Source organism: Vulpes vulpes, chromosome 6 (assembly GCF_048418805.1).
Source record: "Vulpes vulpes isolate BD-2025 chromosome 6, VulVul3, whole genome shotgun sequence".
In the NCBI taxonomy this organism is placed as follows: domain Eukaryota; kingdom Metazoa; phylum Chordata; class Mammalia; order Carnivora; family Canidae; genus Vulpes; species Vulpes vulpes.
Window position 1 is genome coordinate 84,843,807 of NC_132785.1, and position 22,688 is coordinate 84,866,494.

The 22,688-nt window shown below is 35.6% G+C and overlaps 1 pseudogene; it reads right to left on the bottom strand.

Annotated features, from left to right (window-relative positions):
- Positions 1-1,172: 1,172 nt before the first annotated feature.
- Positions 1,173-21,649, bottom strand: LOC112921316 (ER lumen protein-retaining receptor 1 pseudogene; annotated as a pseudogene).
- Between the last annotated feature and the right edge of the window lie 1,039 nt (positions 21,650-22,688).

Genomic DNA, 22,688 nt, shown 5'->3' on the forward strand with positions numbered 1-22,688 from the left:
ATGAGTCATAAAAAGCTCTTTGGAATTCTCTGTAAGATTCGCATTATTTGCTAAAACTGAATCATATTCACATTTTTAGTCTAAACTTTATTACCAAACATAAACTGATATTAGGCATAAACTACTTTGAAGCATTTCATGTTTTAAGAAAGCATAAATATAGAATATAGTTTATGGATAGCTGTGGGTACAATAGAGATTAAGCAGGGTTTATGATTAAGAATAATTTATTACAGTGTGAACATGGGGTTTTGTTTACTGGTATTTTTGCAAAATCTGATCTGACGTTACACTAATGGAGCTAAAAGGCAAAAAGCCTGAAGCAAATATATTAAAATATAGGCTAGAGAACATATCCTGTATAGGGTATTTTTACAGAAAGTTCTTTCAAGCTAATATTGGATAAAATTTTAAATATTCCATTTTATTAGAACTCAAAGACTGAAATATTTAGACGAAGGAAAAAAATGGTATTGAATTGATATACTCCATGTCAGTTTTTGTCAATATGTACAGATTGAACTATTCTTAAAATACGCCTATAATGCACAAAGATAAAGCTTAGTTTGGGGAAGTATTAACTGCCAATCAAATCTGTTTACCTAAGTATTTATTATAGAACAATTTGTGGAATAATTTGACAAGGACTACTTACCTATGTTGTAAACTAAGATATGCATTTCATTAAAAGTTAAATATCAAATTGAATTTTTTTTTTTTTTTTTTTTTTTTTTTTTGTGAAAGAGGCATCATTTTCCTGGGTTTATTTCAAGAGAACAAAGAATCAACCATCAATTCTGTACAAAAACATGGCTGTTGAGCCAAATGGTGACCCTCAGGCCAACCCCCTTGCCATGCCCGGCCCCTCGTCCCCCCTAAATTGTCAAAAAATGAGGATAAGCCCAAAAAACCCAAACTCTGGAAAAAAATTATATTGAAAAATCAGGGAGACTGTTCCTCCCCTCCTCCTTCTCCCCAATCCTGAACTTTGAGGGGGGTTTTGTGGGGGAGGCTGTGTTCATGGCCATGGTGGGAGGTCAGACAGGTGAGTGTCTGCAGATTTAGTGTTTGGCAACTGGCCAGGCTGGAGGGTAGGATCTGGGAGGGATCCGAGTGGCTTGGAGGAGGGCAAAGATATGCGACCCTGCCCCATGGGACATTCAAAAACAGTCTATAAAAATTGGGGGCCAGAGAGTAGAAGAGGAAGGAGTCATCAGAATCAAAAACTAAATAGTGGAAAGATCTTTTTTTTTTTCTTTTCTAAAAGGCAAAAAACTACAAACACCCCAGGTCCTGAGCTCCCCAAGACTTGGGTCCTCCACCACCCCCCTGAAACCTGGCAGGAGGGGAGCTGGGGAATGCGGAGAGGTTGGTTCTTTAAAAAGTCACCCCTGGACGGGACGGGACGGGAAGGGAAGGCTCTTCTTGGTCTTTCGCTGCCTTCCTCTGCGTCTGCCGAGGAGAGGGATGGCCCAGCCCAGGGCTACGCCGGCAAACTCAGCTTCTTCCCCTTCAGGACTTGGGTGATGCAGAGGTAGAAGAAATCGCAGTAGAGGACAGTCTGGACCAGGCCTGCTACGACGGCAATGAGGTCGAAGAAGCCCTCGGGGTGGGAGGCCAGAGCCGGCTGAAGACATGAAGCGCGCGGTAGACGCCCAGAGCGAACAGGCAGTGGCCGGGGATGGTCTCGCCTCGCCCGTCGTGCTCACCTGAACGGCTGCGGCAGGAGGCTCCCGACTCCAGGGAGATGGAGAAGGTCCAGGGGACCTCTAGAGGGGGATGACCAGGAATGCCAGGATGGCCGTGGGAACAGCGAGGAACTCCACTCGGAATGTGTCATGGTTCCCATCATAAGTGGCTTTGAACTTGCTGTAAATCATCCAGACTGTGGTTGTGGTGAAGGAACAGGCAAGGTAGACCACCGTCACGCACGTGCTGTGCAGTGGGATGTAGTTGGTGAAGAGGTCCGGGTGCCGGGCAGTGAGCACCACAGCAAACAGGACCCGGCTCTTGCCTGAAATCCCCGCACAAGAGCGGGACTTCCAGGTTGTGAGCAGTAGCAAGATGATGGCTAGGAGGTGGGAGTACCAAGATGACGGCAAGATGATGGCTCTCCCAGGAGTCGGAAGAGATTCATGCTTTGGGGGGCTCTGGCAGGGCTGGGCTGGTGGGAGGCAGGCTGGGCTGGTTTGCCCCCCGGGGCTGATGCTCTGGCCTGGTGGCTGGGCTGGGGGGCGGGAGAGGGGCCCTCGGGTGGGCTCCACTCTGGGGAGGCCGGAGCTGGTGGCCGAGCAGGAGCTGGGAAGAGGGAGGAGGGCTCAAATTGAGTTTGCTTAATTGGAACAAAAATTTTTTTTCTGTTTTGATACCAAAAATTCTCAAGTCTATGAGAATAATTTTTTTGTGTTTTATGCATATTAATATTTTAACAGTCAAGCACTCTTTTCCTTTGCCATTTCATTATATCTACACTATTCTTAATTTTAATGTTAAAAGAAATAAAAATTCAGTGAATGTAATATATTATTTTAAAATACATCCTTGGCTCATGAATGAACTTCTAATTATTTGCATATCCATGTTTAGCTACAATGGAAAACTAAAATAACTCGTATTTCATAGTTTTTAATTATGGTGGTTGGTTTAATTGCTTACTATTTGTAAGATATTTTGCTAAACATTCAATATAGATTAACTCATGGAATTGTCAATATAACCCTGTTAAATAAATTAATTTACTGTTCTCATTTAACACATGAGCTCATTGAGGCTAAGTGATTCATTTAAGTTTACACAACTTTAAGTGGCAAAGTTGGAATTTGAGTAGGTTTAAATCAGGACCTGGGTTCATATTATTTAGTATAACTAGGAAATTATTCTATTGCTTCTTTATAAATATCACACAGTTTGCCTTATTCTTATATGCATAATTCTTTATAAAAATTTGGCATTTTATAATGAATTTGTTATTTCTAATATACAATGTTTTTTTTCTATATTCTTGGAAAGATGTCATACAAGAACACCACTTAAAAACACCAAATTGTACAAGTTATGATCATGCTTCTTCCAAATTTCTTAGATTTGGAGACAGCATATATTTTTAAAATCAGGTTATATTATGGATAGGCAGGGATCTTGCCTATCATGGTAGAGTGGTAAAAAACATCTGTCCTGGAATTAGTTTGGCATCACATTCTTGTTCTGCCATTTACTGACCATATGCCACTGGGAAAGTTAATTATCTGCTCTTTGCTTCTGATTCCTTATTTGTAGACTGAGCCAACCATTAACACTTTGTAGAATTGTGATGATTAACATATAAACAATATTGTGAATGGTGACAAGTAGAAAGTGTTCAATTAATTTTAAGAATTATAATCAAAGTAGTGATGGGTAATAAAATATATAAGGTGCTTACATCCTTCCCTCATCACTGGTCCCTATTCCTGTTTATGTCTTACTTTAATTTATTTCCTCTTCCCTAAAAATCTTGGTGACATTTTTTGAAATATTTCACTTTTTTCATTGCATTAAATATACAAGCTTCCTTGATATATATTATATATAAAGAACCTGTTACTTTGTAGCAAGTTTATATTATTTCTGTTCTTTTGGCCCAGTGCACAAAGTATAAATTCAGTTACTTTCTAATCAATCACTACAAGTATGTGGGTTTGGCATTGCATACTGGTTGGTTAATAGCTCTAATGATGTTCTCAGCGGTAGCATGGCTTTTTTAGCAGGAGTTTCAATCTTCACTAATATTCCTGTACAACATCCTCTTTTATCATTTTGTCATTTTCCTGATGGATTTCCATACACTGAGGTATTTGTAAAATCAATCAACTGTCAATTTTAGGATTACATTTTTGTTACAAAAGGTAAGCTTTCTAAATGTTTCATTTCAAGCTTACAAATGATCACTTCTTTTCCTTTTATGAGAATCATTTTCTTCCCATTATAAAGCAGCTTATAAAATCTAAATTCATCCTAAATTTCTTCTTCCACAAAAGTAGACAATAAGAAATGTCTTAGGAATTTTCAAATAACTCTATGCTCCTCTAGGTTTCATATTCATCTTTTAATGAATAACTAAAATAAAACCAAGTTTTAAAACCTAAAGGAAAACCTTTAAAAAGTCCTCAGAATCAGATTAAGAAGATATATCTCTAGGAAGTTTCTAATTCATATATTCTTCCTATATCATCTTATTATAAACATCTAACTTATTTCAGAATTAACTTCTTAAGCAATTAATTGAAGTAAAGGAGAATATAGGAAATTCTTTTATTCAAATTCATTTTAATAAGATACTTTCTGATCAAATATAGTCACATAAAACTTATTGCATGTCTCATTAAAATTTGATGTTTCAAAAAATATGACTTTTTTCTCTAACAAGTCTAATACCATGTTTCTAGAAAAATAAAATTAACTGTTGAAGAAAAAAGAACAAAGCAAATATATCCTGGACCCTGCTCAAAATTCCTTCTGAAACCTGTAGAGAGTAACTAATAAGGCTAGAGCAGGTAATAAGTCACCTGCTTGAAATAAGATCCTTACAGCCCATATGCAGAAAAACCATAGATATTTTGGAAAAACTTTTTCATTAAATGTATCCTCATCTAAAAATCTAATTCAGTCTTAACATATTGCTGCTTATTAAAGCCCCTGAAAACCTGATGGTAGCCATGGACTTTCCCCAGAAAGTACACATCTCAAAGTCTATCCAAGGCAGAACCCAAGATTAAGAACAGTCTTAGTTTTGTTAACATATCAAATAGCAGTAAAATTTACTCCTTAACTTCAGCAGTACAAGCCCACACCATTCTTGAGACAATCTGAGATTTTCTTAGAACTATTGCTATTCTAAGCTTTTTTCATGCCCATATTCCAAAAACCAATAACATTATTCTCTAAGTCCAGTTTTCTATCCCTATCACCTTGTTCTACAGGATCTGAAGTCCTTGGTTTCTACACGTTTTCATGTTTAGCCACCTTTGTGCAAACCTCCTTCTCTAGAGTCCAGTACTATTGTAAATCTCTTATATTAGCTCTTTCAAAGTCCTTTCTTCCTGATTTCATCACTTCTACTTTGAAAACAACTCACTCTAAATCTATCTTGAGATCTATCTGGATCAATTGTATTCTAGGTTGGGTAGTGTTGCTAGGGGAAAAAAAATACATATATACATATTGATATAGATATCCCCAAATAAGTCATCCATTGTCACCACAAATTTATGATTTTACCAGTTATCCTCCGAAATTGTTTTATTTATTCTTGGTTAATTCCCTTTCCCACTCATCAGTAGTTTTTCTAAATACATGTTTTCTTTATGCCTTCTAACCAACTCTTACCTTATTCAGCCATTGGCAGACAACTCTTCTCCAGGGAAGACAAGTCCTATAAGATTGGAAATACCTAGTGGTCCAAATTCCAATTTGCCACTAGAATAATCTTTCTTTCTTTCTTTCTTTCTTTCTTTCTTTCTTTCTTTCTTTCTTTCTTTCTTTCTTCTTTCTTTCTTTCTTCTTTCTTTCTTTCTTTCTTTCTTTTTTCTTTCTTTCTTCTTTCTTTCTCTTTCTTTCTTCTTTCTTCCTTCCTTCCTTCCTTTCTTTCTTTTCTTTCTTTCTTTCTTTCTTTCTTTCTTTCTTTCTTTCTTTCTTTCTTTCTTTCTTTTTCTTTCTCCTTCCTTCCTTCCTTCCTTCCTTCCTTCCTTTCTTCTTTCTTTCTTTCTTTCTTTCTTTCTTTCCTTCCTTCCTTCCTTCCTTTCTTCTTTCTTTCTTTCATTCATTCTTTCTTCTTTCTTTCTTTTCTTTCTTCTTTCTTCCTTCCTTCCTTCCTTTCTTTCTTTTCTTTCTTTCTTTCTTTCTTTCTTTCTTTCTTTCTTTCTTTCTTTCTTCTTTCTTTCTTTCTTTCTTTTTCTTTCTCCTTCCTTCCTTCCTTCCTTCCTTTCTTCTTTCTTTCTTTCTTTCTTTCTTTCTTTCTTTCTTTCTTTCTTTCCTTCCTTCCTTCCTTCCTTTCTTCTTTCTTTCTTTCATTCATTCTTTCTTCTTTCTTTCTTTTCTTCTTTCTTTCTTTCTTTCTTTCTTTCTTTCTTTCTTTCTTCTTTCTTTCTCTTTTTAAAATATTTTATTTATTTATTCATGAGACACACACACACAGAGAGAGAGAGAGAGAGAGGCAGACACACAGGCAAAGGTAGAAGCAGACTCCATGCAGGGAGCCCGACATGGGACTTGATCTCGGGTCTCCAGGATCACACACCCTGGGCTGAAGGCAGCCCTAAACCACTGAGCTGCCCGGGCTGCCCTAGAATAATCTTTCTAAAGAAGGAGAAAAATACAACCACTTCCATATTCTGGAAGGTGGTGGCAAGAAGAAAACTGGGAGCCATTATATAATTGAAAGGAATTGAATTTTCTGACAACTAAATGAGTAATTTAATAAACAATATTCAGGTTGAGATATCCAATAGTAAGTTGGATATTTAGATTTCATAGCCTTTGTTTTCTAGGTTAAAGCTCAACAGAGAAATTTTTTAATACATAAATCAGATTACTATATATCAGAAGCTTGATGAGCATGTCATTGAGACTGGAATATGATTTCTGAGAACATTCCACTTCTCAGAGACAAAAGAAAGGATGTTGTTGAGAGAGGCACTGCTGGTCAGTATACTAATCTAATGCATTAGGAAGTGACAGCCATCATAGAAAAAAGAGATGGCTTACACTGAACTTGCTTCTTGCCCAGTGGGGCAGACTGCATGATGCTATTGACTGTTGTTTAATCCCTTGTTAGAGTACGAAACTTATTTTGACTTATGGTAACATTTTGACTGGTAACATAGTAGGTATTTGTTATATTTTTAGTTACCGGGTATCTGAATATCTTCCTTGTTCTGATAAGGTAAGCATAGGATTTATTTTCCAATCAGGACAATTTTAAGAAAGATTTTTTTTTTAAAGATTTTATTTATTTATTCATGAGAGACACAGAGAGAGAGAGGCAGAGATACAAGCAGAGGGAGAAGCAGGCTCCATGCACGGAGCCCGACATGGGACTCGATTCTGGGTCTCCAGGATCAGGCCCTCGGCTGAAGGCAGGCACTAAACCGCTGAGCCACCTGGGCTGCCCTAAATAAAATATTTTAAAAATATATGAGTTATTAATAATTATACTGGCCCAGGCTGCCTGGGTGGCTCAGTTGGCTCAGGTCATGATACCCAATGGTCCTGGGATCAAGCCTCATATTGAGCTCCCTGCTCAGTGAGATTCTGCTTCTCCCTCTCCCTCTGTCCTTGCTCCTGCTGTGTCTCATGCTGTCTCTCAAATAAATAGATAAAATCTTAAAAAAAAAATTATACCGGCTTAGCCCACATAAGCCAGGACATATCTGGAGAAACTGTGTCATGCAATAACTCTAATTTTGAGTGAATTTTATTTTTTTTTTGAGTGAATTTTAATGAAAATAAATAATTTAATATAAAACAGGTTAGACTAGGGTCATTTCTCTTTAAGGTTTTTACATTCTGAAGAAGATTAACTTAAAGATTAACTTGAAAGGCTCAGTAATCAACTTTTAATGAGATCACTATTCTTGTCCCTTTTCCTAATCTTTCAGGATTCATATGAGGGTCTTGGCAACTTTCTAACAACTCCTAGAAACACAAAGAATGCATCCTGCCTCTTTGTGGTAGAGTTTGACCTCCCATCAGCAAGACGCCTTTCTCCTTACAGCAAAACAACAGTAACACAATAGCAATAACCGGAAGAGCTTGTTTAGTTTTTTCCCAAAGGTCTGGCTACTCTCCTAGAATAATAGTTAATCCATTTATTCTCTCCTTTCGATTCATTCTCTTCCTCTATCTCCTCAAGCCAGCAAGCATGGATAAATGTTTTTCTCTGCAACAGAAACAAAATAAAATAAAACATTTATGATATTTTTGATTTGTCATTTTATCTCACTTCTTACAATGAATGCCTTCACCCACTGTGGCAGCCACTCTGGTTGCCAACCCAGTGGGCATACCCTCTACCATTATTCTTCCTCACTGGAAACACATTAATTTTGTGTGGGTAGTCTTCTGATATGCAATTAGTGTTTCAGAAGACATACATAGCCCACCCCTACCCTCGAGGCCCTGGAGTGAATAATGAATGATCTAAATCAATCATAAAGGTCTGATTAGTCTAGCCGTTGATTGGCTTATGCATGAATATGTGTGCAATCCTTACCAGTGTGGTGAGATTGAAATCTTGCTTCTTTGAAAGATTTTTCTTGCTAGATAAAAGAGAGATGAGCAAAAAAAATTCCCAGTACTCCCTGGATGATGTTATATCTGCATGTGCTGCCTAGAGTTGCCCGGGAATTTATCATACATTAACAGAGCAAGACATCATTGACCTGCTGAGTACTGCAGAGAAGAAAGGTGGAAAACACTGGGACTCCATTGAGCCCTGAATTAACTCATCCTGCAATGACCTTTCTTCTGGACTTCATTGTATAAGAAAACAAAGACCTATTATTTAACCTACTTTTATTTGAGTCTTTGGTTATAACTGAAAGAAACCCCATCCATTGTATCCAACTGTCTTATATAGGTAGTTTTGAAAATATATTTGTCTAATTCTTTTTTTTATCTATCTACTTCTAATAAGCATTACATTTATAATATAAATATTATATATTTATAATATACATTAAAAATAAAACAAACTAAATCCATTAAGGCACTGGGGATGTTACTATATGAAACCGAATCATCTGGTATATAAAACAGTTCCTCATTTTCCTTACCCGTGTAAGGAAAGGAAAAATTCTTCATTTGCCCTTCAAATTCTTCCAGCTAGACTAAAAATTTATGTAAAATATGAACAGGAGGGGAAAAAAATCAAAGTTTTTTTTACATGCCCATAGAGGCCCAATATTGAAATTGGTATCTAAAGAAATAACTAAGGCAGGTAGCTTTTATAATTTTTAGACAAAGAGACAATACATCTGTAAGGAATTAGCAGGACAAAGAAAACTTAACTTTGGGAGCTTTTATTAGTAAGGAATTTTAAACAGAATTTAACAGAATGCTAAACCAACTGAGCCACCCAGGTGCCCCCGGGCTATAGTTTTGTACCATTCACAGAACATCAGGGCCTCCATTTTCTGTTTTCCAGCTGGGGTAATAAATTAATAAAAAGTACCAAGGATTGTTTATAGAGCCTTCTTGGCATTATGTCCTACCTCTGGTTGATAAAGATGTCTTTTTACCTCCTGGTACAGGGAAACTCCTTTCTACACAGGAGACTTACTTTCAGGGGGATAGAGGAGGGTCTGAGTGCTTTTCTTGCACAGGCTGTCTCTTAAGTAACTTTCATTTAAAACAACCAATATTTCAAAGTGGCACATTTTGGGGTAGATTGCCCTTGTCCTCTATACCAGAAAACCAGATTATTTTATTCTTTGGAAATTCTTACATATCCAGTTAAACATTCAAACTACCAAAAATATTGGTCCCATTTATCTAAGAATTTATATTTTCAAGGAAGTTGTGGCCATACTGTCAGCTACCTTCCCTGCTAATTATTTTCTTTTTCTTTTATATAAACATTACCTTCTTTTTCCTTCTCTTTCTTTCTTTTTTGTTTTCTTTCTTTCTTTCTTTCTTTCTTTCTTTCTTTCTTTCTTTCTTCTTTCTTTATTATATATTCATTTATTTTGGGAGCTACAGTCTTTTTGTTTTTGTTTTGAGTAGTTTCTCCACCCGTGGAACACAACATGGGGCTTGAACTCATGACCCTGAGATCAAGACCTGAGCTGATACTAAGACCTGAGTCAGATGCTAAACCAACTGAGCCACCCAGGTACCCCTGGGCTATAGTTTTGTACCATTCACAGAACATCAGGGCCTCCATTTTCTGTTTTCCTGTGTCCTTGAGAAATATCTTCTTTTCTTTTTCTTTCTTTCTTTCTTTCTTTCTTTCTTTCTTTCTTTCTTTCTTCTTTCTTTTTCTTTCTTTCTTTCTTTCTTTCTTTCTCTTTCTTTCTTTCTTTCTTCTTTCTTTCTTTCTTTCTCTTTCTTTCTTTCCTTTCTTTCTCCTTTCTTTCTTTCTTTCTTTCTTTCTTTCTTTCTTTCTTTCTTTCTTTCTTTTTCTTCCTTCCTTTCTTCCTTCCTTTCTTCTTTCTTTCTTTCTTTCTTTCTTTCTTTCTTTCTTTCTTTCTTTCTAGAATCTCTTCCCTAGACAAAGATGTTATCTTAGAAATCTTCTGAGCAATGGTATGGTGTTCTTCTACCTAGATACTGTTCTTGTTATACATCCCAATGCATGTTCTTATTAAATGTCTCAACTTTCATAAGCAAATGCTCAGCATTACATCCAGCTCAGCTGTCTGGTGAGTAACTTAATAACACGGGAGAGTTAGACTCTATTTTCTTGTCAGAGCTATCACCTCCAACTCTGCTGCAACTTAATACTTCATTCAGAGAGTAAATGCTAATGCAGGATTGCCAAAACATTGCAAAAATTTCATACTTTAAGACAGTTTAAAATTTTTATACCTGAATTGAACTGAGCATAAGCTTCTCACTAATGTAGTTATTGCTAAGGTTTTGGCTAGGATGTTACTTGCTGAATTATAAAATGTTCTTTTTATAGAGAACCTTTGGGAAACTGTCATTTGGATCTCAATGTCAGGAATTCTTATGCTTCTCTTAAACAAATGATTCACTTTTAACCTACAAATCCTATAAGAAATTAATGTTGTTCCTTCTTTGTGTAGTTTTCTCAAAATCTCAGAGGTAATAATATGGCCCACATTTAGAAAGAGTCATGGACCATGCAATTTGTGTGCAATCAACTCACCTTTTGTTTCCTATTTTTGTTGTTTTGCTTTTCTTGTTTTTTACCATTTTTTTGCTGAAATTTCATCCTAATTTACTGTATCTAACATCCCCCAACTCACTGTCACTCAATCTGTCATCAAATTGTGAAGATTTTTGCATTTAAATCTCTCTTAAACTGTTTCATTTCCAATAAAATCATCTTAAGACAGTTTCCTAGCATCTCTCTTTTAAAACTGAGTTATTCACATTCCCTCTGGGTCCTCTAATCCATTATGCTCACTGCAGGCAAATAATCTTTTCAAAATGAAATTTTAATTGTGTGCTTCTATACTGTGATTCTGCCAAAACAAAACAAAGCACACACACAAAAAATCTTCAAACTTATCTCTTACCTTAGAAGAGATAAAACTACCAAATCCTTGAGGATTATAAGGTCAAATGGAAACAATTTCCATTCTTATTCATTACTAGCTAAGAAACTTCCATCCTCTTAGAAGACAAGAGGATGGTTTCTACTCTTCTTTATTCTCCTTTCCTTGCTCCTTACCAAGGATGACTTATTTATCTGGTTGAGAAGACTGGAATAGAAAGCTGGTTCAAGCTGTGTTCTCCAATTGGTTATTTCACAATAAAGTTAATATTATATATCCCTATCATACTTGTGTGTATGCTTCTCAATTGTTATAGCATTTTTGTATGAAGGAGTATAGTGAGCAAATCAGCAAGTAACCCAAAAGATATGTTTGGTGCTAGCCACTTTAGAATTATCCCATAAAATGGTATACATTTCTTTCTAATATGCCTACAAGGTTCTTTAGTTCTTCAAATGTATCTCGTTTCTCTCTTGCAACCCCTTTCTCAACTACTCACTCATCTTCTGCAGAACAGAGCCTGGGACATACTATATCACTGACTGGGGTCCTTTCTCTCATCATTAAATCTTACTCTTTAGTTTTAGTATTTCTTCCTCAGTAAAGCCAATAATCCACAAGTTTGGTCAGATTCCTTTCTTATATATTCTCACACTCAAGAACACTTTCCTTAAGAACCGTTATGTCAATGTGCTATTAGACATTAATTAGAAGGTTAACTAATGTCTGTCCCCTTTAGTCAGTAATTTTCATAAGGGATGCTGCCTGTATTTGATCACTAAATTAGCATCAATGACTGACAAAGTACCTGGGACAAGATAGGCTCCAAGTAAATATTTGTTGTGTGAATAAATCAATGTTGAATTATTTTGTCTGAAGTATTTTCATATGCTAAGTGGATGTCTGAGATCCACCTTCAGTGCATTTTGGAATAAGACAAAGCAGAAGAAACAATAAGAGACAGTGAAAGGGACAGAGAATGAACAAAAAAATGAAAGATAAAAAGGAGGGAAGGAAGAAAGGAATGGAGAGAGGAAGGGCCAGAGGGAAGGAGGAAAGAAAGCAGGGAAATACTACAAGAAAAGGGAATTTCCAAGTTGATAATGTGTTGTGGCTCATTATTACTTCAAAATGATAGTAAAAAAAATTACCTGTGTTGTGTTTTTATCCTTTGAATGCCTTTTTACACATTTGCTTTTATCATCTCCATGCAGCTAGGAATTCTAGAGTTAACACATAGGCTTGACATTTCTAAAGCATCAGATTTGCCCCTGAAAGTGCTTTCTAAGAATTTTCAAGGTATAGGTATAGTGGTTTTGAGTACAGCTGGTTCCTAAGACTCAGTATGCCATTTCATACATTGAAGAAAAGGACAGCTGTCATGCCTGCTATAACTTCATGTATTCTTACTGGATGTGGATGTAATATATCAAATCAGAAAATGCAGAGTTAAATACATGTGGGAGTTTTATTGCACACATTTGATATAAAACATGATTCACATAAAATACAGTGCATGGATGACAAAAAATAACACCCATGCTCTTTGATTATTTGGTATATTTGCATGTATTGTTTTGTCTGCCTTGACTGCTGTTCCTCTTTTTCTCAAGCTAAAACATATTTTGTCATTGTGATAACAGAGAGAGTATAATGGAGTAGGCATTGCTTAAGAGGGTTATTTAAAATAGAGCTGGGAGGACATTGAACAAGTGGGGTTTATGCGTGATTTCTATTTCAAATTTGCAGAATTTTTGCTGAACTTAGCTAAAAGTTAAGGCATCTTCTGTATATTAAAATTAACATAAATGACTTTCTACCTAACACTAACCCTAGCAGCTAATCATATATAGATTAGTATAACTGTAGCTATACCAGTATCACATTTCCCTCAAAACAATTTAAGTAAATTATCTTTCCTCTTTAAAAATTCTAACCTTCTTTGTCTCACCAGAGAACACTTTCAAATTCAGACATTTCTGTGTGTCCTAGATTGCACTCCCTAACACCCCAAATAAAGGCACACTTTTTATTTTGCAACTTGTGTTTTGTCTTTCATTGGGTGACATTTGTGACCAAGATGAAGGAAGACTGAGTGTTTGTTTTTTCAGGCACAAAGTTTTTGTTTAATACTTTGTATTAAACAAAATGTAATATGTAAATAATATATTCTATAGAATATTTTGTCAATGTGATAAGCTCTAATGAACATATTTGAATGAATTGTCAAGCATTAATAGAGTAAAATCTCCAATCATGAGGAATTGTACTACAGCTAACTGGTGTTTCCGACTTCAGCTAAATTCATGTTTCTGCTCAGCAATTCTTACTTTGCCATTCATTATTGAATGGCCTCAGCTCCTGCCCTTTTTCCATTAAGGCAATGAATGTGCCTCCTAATTCAGAAAAAAAGCAGCATCAAGTATACACTTTTGGTACTATTTTCTTTCTTACTCAGAGTGAATGTCTACTGACTCCTTCATGCTTGCTTTAAAGAAAAATCTGTCTTTCTCTTCTAGGCTTATCCTTTATTCAGGTGACCCCATTCTTTCCTTCTTTCTCTAGGGTAAAAAAAAAATCATTCATTTATTCATTCACCCCTTCGTTAACTCCTGTAGACTAAGTTTCTTTTATAATCCATGCTCTAAATTAGGTGCTTGGGTAATAGACACAATTATTAATGTGTCTCAACATAATGTGAGATGAGCTATAGAGCAAATTTTATGATGTAACAGAGAGGTGGAGGATGGGTGGAGAGCCAAGAATTACATTATAGAGGTAAGCTTTGAAATAGAAGGAAAAAAATATCAAGAAAGTTAGCTGAAGAAAGGTACCTCTTGCACAAAAGCACCCAGGACTGTAACTTGCCATAGAGGATCTATCTATACATTGTAATTACAAGATGTACTTTTTTCAGTCCAGAATGCTCTGGATTCTCTCTCCACCAGGCAAATTCCTTCATATCTATCAATCTATCACATCAAATATTACCTTTTCTTTTCTTTTTTAAAAAGATTTTATTTATTTATTTATTTGAGAGTGAGTGAGCAGGGGGAGGGGCAAAGTGAGATGCAGACTCCCACTGAACAGGGAGCCCCAGACTAGCTGATCCCAGAACCCTGAGATCATGACCTTAGCAGAAGGCAGACACCTAATCAACTGAGCCACGCAGGTGCCCTAAATATTATATTTTAAGTAAAATTATCTATGGCTCTTCCAGGAAGAGCTTGTGGACTTACTGTGTTTATGTATTTTATTGTTTACTGTTCAAAAGAACTTACTTCATTCTCTTGTAACTTACCTGCTAACATGTATGCCTTTTGACTGGGAGGTAATTCTGGGCAGAAGACATATATTTTCCCAATATAATAATGACTATTTCAACTCTTGGCAGAGAGCAGAAGATAATTGTTTATCAAATGAACAAATATTTACCCACGGAGAAATACAGAATTGAAGTAAATAGCCAGACTAAACCTCCAAGAATGTGTCTCTGATACGTGAACATAACCTAAAGGAAGAGGCATGAAGATTTCATGTATTTGGATGACTACTTTCATATTATATTTTGCATAGACAAAACAATTAAGAAGTCTTATTTTTTTAATTTTTTTTGTTAACTTTTATTTATTTATGATAGTCACAGAGAGAGAGAGAGAGAGAGAGAGAGAGAGAGAGAGAGGCAGAGACATAGGCAGAGGGAGAAGCAGGCTCCATGCAGGGAGCCCGACGTGGGATTCGATCCCAGGTCTACCAGGATCGCGCCCTGGGCCAAAGGCAGGCGCTAAACCGTTGCGCCACCCAGGGATCCCAATTAAGAAGTCTTAAATACAGAAGTGATCTTCAAGATTCAATTTCGCCTAGATACAGAAAATAGATGTTTTCTAGGTACAGAAAATAGATGTTATAAACATAATTAAAGTCAATGCAATTGTCATGAAGTTGCATGGAAATACATTTACTATATCTTTATAAATATACATATCATTTGTATTAGTCTTAATATCCTTTCTCAAATAAAAGGAAAATGATAAACTGGTTTCTGAATAACAACAAGTGATTCTATTTGGCCCCCCTTTTCACTGTGACTTTATACTACTCAAGAATTTCAGAGGTTTTGTGTTCTTTCAACATGTTAGTTAATACTTTTTAATTAAGTTGTATTATTTTGACCAGGTATTTAATGTTTTCTGGTTTATGTTAATAGTAAATTACTGAGGAAAAAAGGCAGTTTAGTCTATTTGATAGTTCTGAGTTATGCAAGGTCTCTTATATAATGTGGGGAAGTTACAATATTTTGATGGAATTCCCTCTACTTTCAGTAAAATTCCAATCTCCAGGAAGGGAAATAAGCAAGAACAAGGAGCAAGTGGTTGAAAAATATATGACCAAAGTTAAAAATTAAAATTTGAGGGGACACTGAGTGGCTCAGTTGGTTGAGAGTCCAACTCTTGGTTTTAGTTCAGGTCTTGATGACAGGATCATGAGATCAAGCTGCGTAACAGGCTCCATGCAGGGTCTGCTTGGGATGTTCTCTCCCTTTCCCTCTGCCTCTCCTCCCCACCATTCTCTTTCTCTCTCTAAAATAAATAAATTTAAAATAATTTGAAGACATAGACAATGTCTTTCTCAATATCACTCTAATCCTTTAAATAAATCAGAAAGAGGACCCAAAGCCATTCATTTATTTCAAACCTAGATGTTTTGTAAAGATCTCAGCCATAGGATGAAATTTCAATCATGTAATAAGTGCATTTAAGCCCACTATGCAATCATTTGTAACTAAAAACATTTTAACTGAAATCTGGTTACCCAAATAAATCTAAACAATTAAAACTGATGTCTAAAATATAATTAAAATCTTTATGATTTTTCCTATAAAATTTTTTTGAAACTTACACTTTTTATCTTCAAGCAAAGATTTGCATCTGAGCCTTTAACTACTGAGTATATTTGTCTAAATTTTAGTTTACTCACCAAACTAAGAGTAAGTTTCACATTACAGGTTTAAGTATATTTACTTTAAAGAGAAAAGAAAGTTCAGAAATTCTTGTAGCATATTCTCTGATGTCTCAGCAGGAGAAAAGCTATTTAACAAAATTTTAATTATGTAGGTTTTTGAAATAATCTACTTTTTTGATAGCTATTTTTATTTTTTATTTTTTTAGATTTTATTTATTTTTTCATGAGAGACATAGAGAGAGAGAGGGGGAGAGAGACAGAGACATAGGCAGAGAGAGAAGCATGCTCCATGAAGGGAGCCTGATTGGAACTTGATCCCAGGATTCCAGGATCATGCCATGGGCCAAAGGCAGATGCTGTACTGCTGAGCCACCCAGGCATCACCACTGAGCCACCCAGGTGTCCTGAAAATAATCTAATCCTTAAAGTTGTAAAGACATTCATGTATATCAAAGAATAATATGTAATAAAGACATGTATAAAATATATATAAAATTTCAGGAAACTTTACATCTAAACTTAAATCTAAAATGGCAAATTAAATTTAAAGTTAAATTGAACATTTAGTCAAAAAAAAATTCCAAACTAGACAATTTCAGAATTTTTTAAGTATAATCTAAAAGTAGAAAAATGTGCTAAATTAGCAGATGTAACTTTGAAAATATTTCTAAGAGATGATTAGGGAAAATATTCTGTATGTGGATATAAAAGTCTGAATTAAAATTACATTTTTCCCATAGGATCTTATATGCAATAATTGTGAGACAATGATTTTTTTAGTTGTTTTATAATGACCAGTATTATTACTTCCTTACACTAAATGTAATAACAAGAAAAGATACCAATGGCCTAATATTAGAATTTTTGCTTAGAGATGTTTTTCAGCTGTTGAAGAATATCTTTTGTAATATATTTTTAATATAAGAATAAAATGCAAAGCAATGCAAATTATAGTAAATTAATTAATATCCACTGTCAGAAATTTCATAGCAAAAATTCTCAAATTAAGAGAATTTTCCCCCTCTTACGTAGATACTTTAATAAAGTAGAAGTGATGTCATCTTTGTAACTTGTGTTGATGGTAAATAGGTGAGCAAGAGAGTGATTTCCTACCTTTTGATTCTACAGGGATTTTGATTATACTGTACATATTTAAATATAATTATTTTTTAAATACCAATCATACACAGGGAATCATAGCAATAATTTTTTATATCAGTTCATGCTTCAGTAATTTAAACAAAAATAATTAAATTATGATTTTCAATACATTATCTATAATATGATAATCAGATATGCTCCTCTGAAATTATAACAAGAAAAAGTAAGCACATGATGAGCCTAGAGGATTTCTGTTCATATTTTAAAAGATGTGTTTTTATAGTAAGTTTTATTAAGGATAAGAGTAGACTATCAGATTTTAACAATGACATATCTAAATTTAGGTTATTACAAAGAGCTATGTAGACAAGTTTTGGATTATTTAAATATAGATCTCTTCTAAAATCAAAGGAGTATAATTCCGTGATGAGTCACAAGATGTTGTAAGTGAATAGTAATACTGATGTCCATGGAAGAATTTCCGTACTATATAAAAACAATTTAGTTATGTTCTGTATCAAGATTTCCCAAATATAAAGTACATGACCAGTCAAAAAAAGGTTATGTAGAAAAAAGGCTGATACAGAATGAATTTCAGAACCAGGAAAGGTGAGAGTCTTAGATATTGAGAAAAGTTTATCCATGATTAGAAAAACTATCCTTCAGTATGTTATAGGATGGATTTAACTGCAAAGAAGAGACTGATTAAAAGCTGCTTAGATACAAGGTGTTAATTATTTTTCATAACAAGGAATCTGAAAGAAGGGCAGTTAAAGCACTCAACAGCACAAAAATTTTGTCAAGAAACCAGGTAATTCCTGGTTTTACATCCTGCCTGCCACAATGAATTGACTTTTCCTCTTCAATTGGCCCTTCAAAGATGGCATCCATAATTCCAAACATCATTTTATTATAATGTCCAGAGTTAGAAAGAAATTGTCTTCTATCAAATACATTTTAGGTGCAAGGATAACCTACAAGAAGCCCTCCTACCTTCATAGTTTGTTGGCCGGAATTATGGGACACAACATGTCTAAACCAATGATTTAACAATAAGAGTGAGACAACCATGATTAGTTGAGATTAGTCAAAGCTCATTCTGTAAAACTGGAGGGACTTCCTTTCCTGAGCTTATGTAAAGTATGTAAAGTGAGGAAGAAGCAGTGAAGGAATGAGGATAGGATAAGTATCTGCTATAATATGAAAGGAACCCTGAAAGTGCAAAAATCAGGGAACAACCATAAAACAAAAATAATAATTATGCATGTTTTTCCTCATACATTTAATCTAAAACTCATGGTGGTAACTCATATTATTAGGAGGAACAGAAAGTATTGTACCTGTCTACTCAGCATAAGGGCTTATCATATTGTAGGGCTCATCTGTGAAATGCTTTCAGCCAAGGTTTTTTTTTTTTTTCTTTCTTTTATCTATTATCCTAATGATAATCATTATTACAATCCTAAATGCAGTCAAATAGCAATCAGATATAATTCCTTGGAAAAGCACACATTAAAGTTCTACTTAATTTTTATTTTTCTTTTGATATTTCCAGATATATCCTCTATCTCTTGCAAAAGCCCACTGTTTTAAGTAAAATGTAAGCATAATAGGAAAAGCCTTATTTTAATAGTTTTGATGAAAATTTATTTTACATTCAGTTGATTAAATCAGAAAATTAGCTACATTTTTTGTTTACTGTATTGTATCAATATTATGTTTACTCAAATTTAAATTTCCATAGAAGAATATAAATTTTATTCATTGTTTACTCCCCATCATTGATTTTAGTAGACACTAAATAGTTTATTAAATTAATGTGAGCTATAAAAAATCAGTAATGCACCATTTTCTGATAGTTAGCTATTCCTAAGTCTCAGTGGGAATATGTTTGACCAATTCAACCCCATTTTAGTGAAAGCAAATAGCACATTGTCTAATATCCTTCTAGTTCACACTTAGAAAATCCTCTTAAATGTCTGGGAAAATAGCAATGATGTATTTTCAAATATTCTGTATTGACTCAGTGAATAGACTATGGTAAGGTTATCAATTGCTACCCTGGTTATACTCATTTCAAAAACCAAGTTTTGTACCTGCCACCAAGTTTTTCTATCACTTGATCATAAGACATTTAATTTACCTGTACTAATTTGGAGGCTAATAATTTGGGGGATAATTCCCAAGGGAACAGCCAGCCTGATAGACTGGAATAAAATCCATGGAAAGTGTGTTTATCCTGAGAAGGGTTTCCCAACTCCCTCTATACATGCCAAATGCAACACCCCAGATGAAGCACCTGATATGTTTCCTATGCAAGCCAAGTGAGATTTGTTTTTGATGAGCAGGATATTCATCCATTGAAAATACCCATTCCCCAAGTCATGATAAATACTGTGGTTTAAAAGGGCTTCTTTCACACGGGTACCCCATATACCTTTTTGCTACAAAACTGAAAAACAGAACAGGAAACCTTATATTTGATGTCGCTGCTTCCCCTCAAGAGTTTTGCAGTTTGTTTTATTGCAGTTTTGCAATAAAAATATTAGGTTATTTAATAAGAAAATAATGAGAGGGCCAGGGTATAGTCAAGATACCTTTCCAAAAAAGTTGGAAATATTTTTAAAAGTTATTTCTTAATATTTCTTAATATGGTGAAGAAGAAAGAAATAAAGTGAACGAAGCAAATAATGATGGGATAAAACAAAGAGGAAACAGAAAGGGTAAAGTCAGAAGACATTCTGGTAGAGTGGAAATTTTTAGATGGCTATTTAGAAAGGTGATGATGAATAAAATAGACATTGATGGGGTTAAAACAAAAGTTTTAATACAGTACTATCAAAGGTTGGATGGGCCAGAGGCAAACTCTGCTGGTCCCTGAACATTAAAGGGCCCCAAATGAGTATGCTCTATTTCTTCAATTTGAAGAAATTTAAAAAGCAGGAAGGCAAAAACTGCAATGAGAAATCTGACCAGCAATCGCATGGGAACTGGTTAGGAAAGTTAATCAAAATAAAGATTAACAAAAGGGCCGAGGTCCCCTGGCTCCACCCCTCACTGGGTACCCGAAGCTTTTTGTACAAGATTGGGCAAAATGGTTAGGAACTGGAGAAGTTTCCAGAATTCATTGATTTGGGACTTCCATAAACTGAGGTACAAAAGCCCATTGGTGAAGCCCTTAAGGATGCTACAGATTGAGAGAATGTAAAAATGCAATGTTTGGTAGGATTATGAAAGTTGGAATGTTTAAGCAGATATTATGTAAAGAAATCGTGTCTCTTTTATCTGATTTTGTTTTGGGGATGGACACTTTGACTAGGAACCTTTCCTCCACCTGCTATTTTTTTTTTAAAGGCATGTAATTAGAATGGTTGTAATGAAGATGACAGTGCTCAGAGGAGTTCTATAATAAAATGGAAATGCATACTTCCTGGAGAATGCAAGGAGGAGATAGATACAAGCAGAGAGAGTGAGAGAGTCTTTCCCCTCAGACTGACTTGGGAGCTACATGAGGAGCTGCCAGAACTAATTGCCACACAGACAGTGCCCTATGTACAGCTGTCAACTGAGCAACAAAGAGCTCTTTGGTTTATGGGTGGCAGTTCTAAATTGAATGGATGACATCCTGTTTGGAAGGCCACCACTCTGATCAAAGAAGGTAAAAACAGATCAGTCTGGTGTGCTGAATTGCATGCTGTGCTCCTAGCAGCAATAGAAAGATCAGGCAGTGGTAAAAGCCCATGTGTTTGGGGTTTTACTGACTCATGGGCAGTGGCCAATGACCTGGCCATATGGCCAGGCAGGAGGGCCATGGAACCTGCCTATTAAAGGGAGGCCCATATGGAGCATAGTCTTGTGAAACTCACCGTGGAGATTCAAGGCACACATTAAACAATAGAACATGTCAGTGCCCATCAGAAGAACTCCTTTCCAGGTTTGGAAGGTAACTGGAATCAACAAGCAAATATCCCCCTGTGCTCTTTGAGATGGCCACATGGGTCAAGAAATGAGTTGACAAGGGACCACTGCAACAATGCAGAGATGGGCTGAATCAAGACATATTCCTTTTGTATTCTCAAAGGCACAAAATGCCAATAAGAATCGTGTCATATTTAAGCAAAACAGGGAGATTGCAAATAGCTATGAAGCAGATTAACTGGTGGGAAGGGCCTGACAATAGCTGGCAAGTCAGACTGATGCTGGTAGCCCCAGGGTAGGTGAGGGGGACTAAATGTCTATTTTTATCAAGATAAAAATAATATTGACTCTAGACTGGGCTTTGCTTACCTGGTAATAGACGCAAATACCCAGAGTACTTTGAAAGAACCGGAACAGAATATGTTGTACCATTTGGGATGGCCCACCATCATTTCTTCAGACCAAGGAACTCACTTTACAATGAATAATATCCAACAGAAGGCAGAGAGATATGCTCCTCAGACAAGTTGGGTAGTTTGAAGGAAAACTGAAATAGGCAATTAAAACACTAGTTAAAACACTACTTGTTAGAAACACTACTTAAAGAGCTGGGTAGTGTACCTTCAAGAGTGTGTGCTCACACCCAATATGAACATGAAGGGAGTAAATAAGTGTCCCCAGTGGAAATATTCCTTTGTTTTTTCCCTGAGGAAGAAGAGGTGGGGAAGTTGCTGGTATTCTTTCCTACTTTCTTCCCTACATCATCTCAACATGTTTTGCTCTACTTGATGCAGTGATCATAGGACCAGACTTGCAACTACAAGGCCTAGAAGCAAGGATGATTCTTAAGCAAGAAACTCTAACTATATTTTTAACTTTAATGTGACAATTCCTAAGGGCCTGATGGGATGGGATGTGCCTTTACCTCTCTGTTAAATTGGGATTAACAGTGAATTCAGCTGTATTGCCTGGTGATAAAAATAGCCCATTAGTTGCATTTAAGTAATCTTATTCTATGTGAATAGGAGTGAACAGAGAGTGAGGGACTGCTGCCTGCAATCTAGACCAGCATAGCAGCCAAAATGAATGACCCTTCCACAGGTGGAAAAGTTGGGCTATAAATGGAAAGAAGGAAAAATAGTAGCTGAGGGTAAAGGAATGAATAGATTATGTTATTGTCAGGGAAAAGAATTTCCTGTTCCCTTCAAGGTCCTTCTAGCTGGACTAAGAATCAAATTGGCATGAGACAGTTAACAGGAAAAAAATAAAATTTAATTTTGTACATATAGGCAATCCATACAGACATGGAAATTCCAAAGACAGGCAAAACAAAGTGTTTATGTCAGTCTGAATTAAGGAGGAAGGGGGTAGAGATCTGGGACTTTGAAGGGAAGGAATGCATTTCACAGGGCAATAAGAATAGCAGATGTTTGGTAATTACATGTTTGCCCTGTCGTACAGATGGGTCATTCAAATAAAATTTATTCT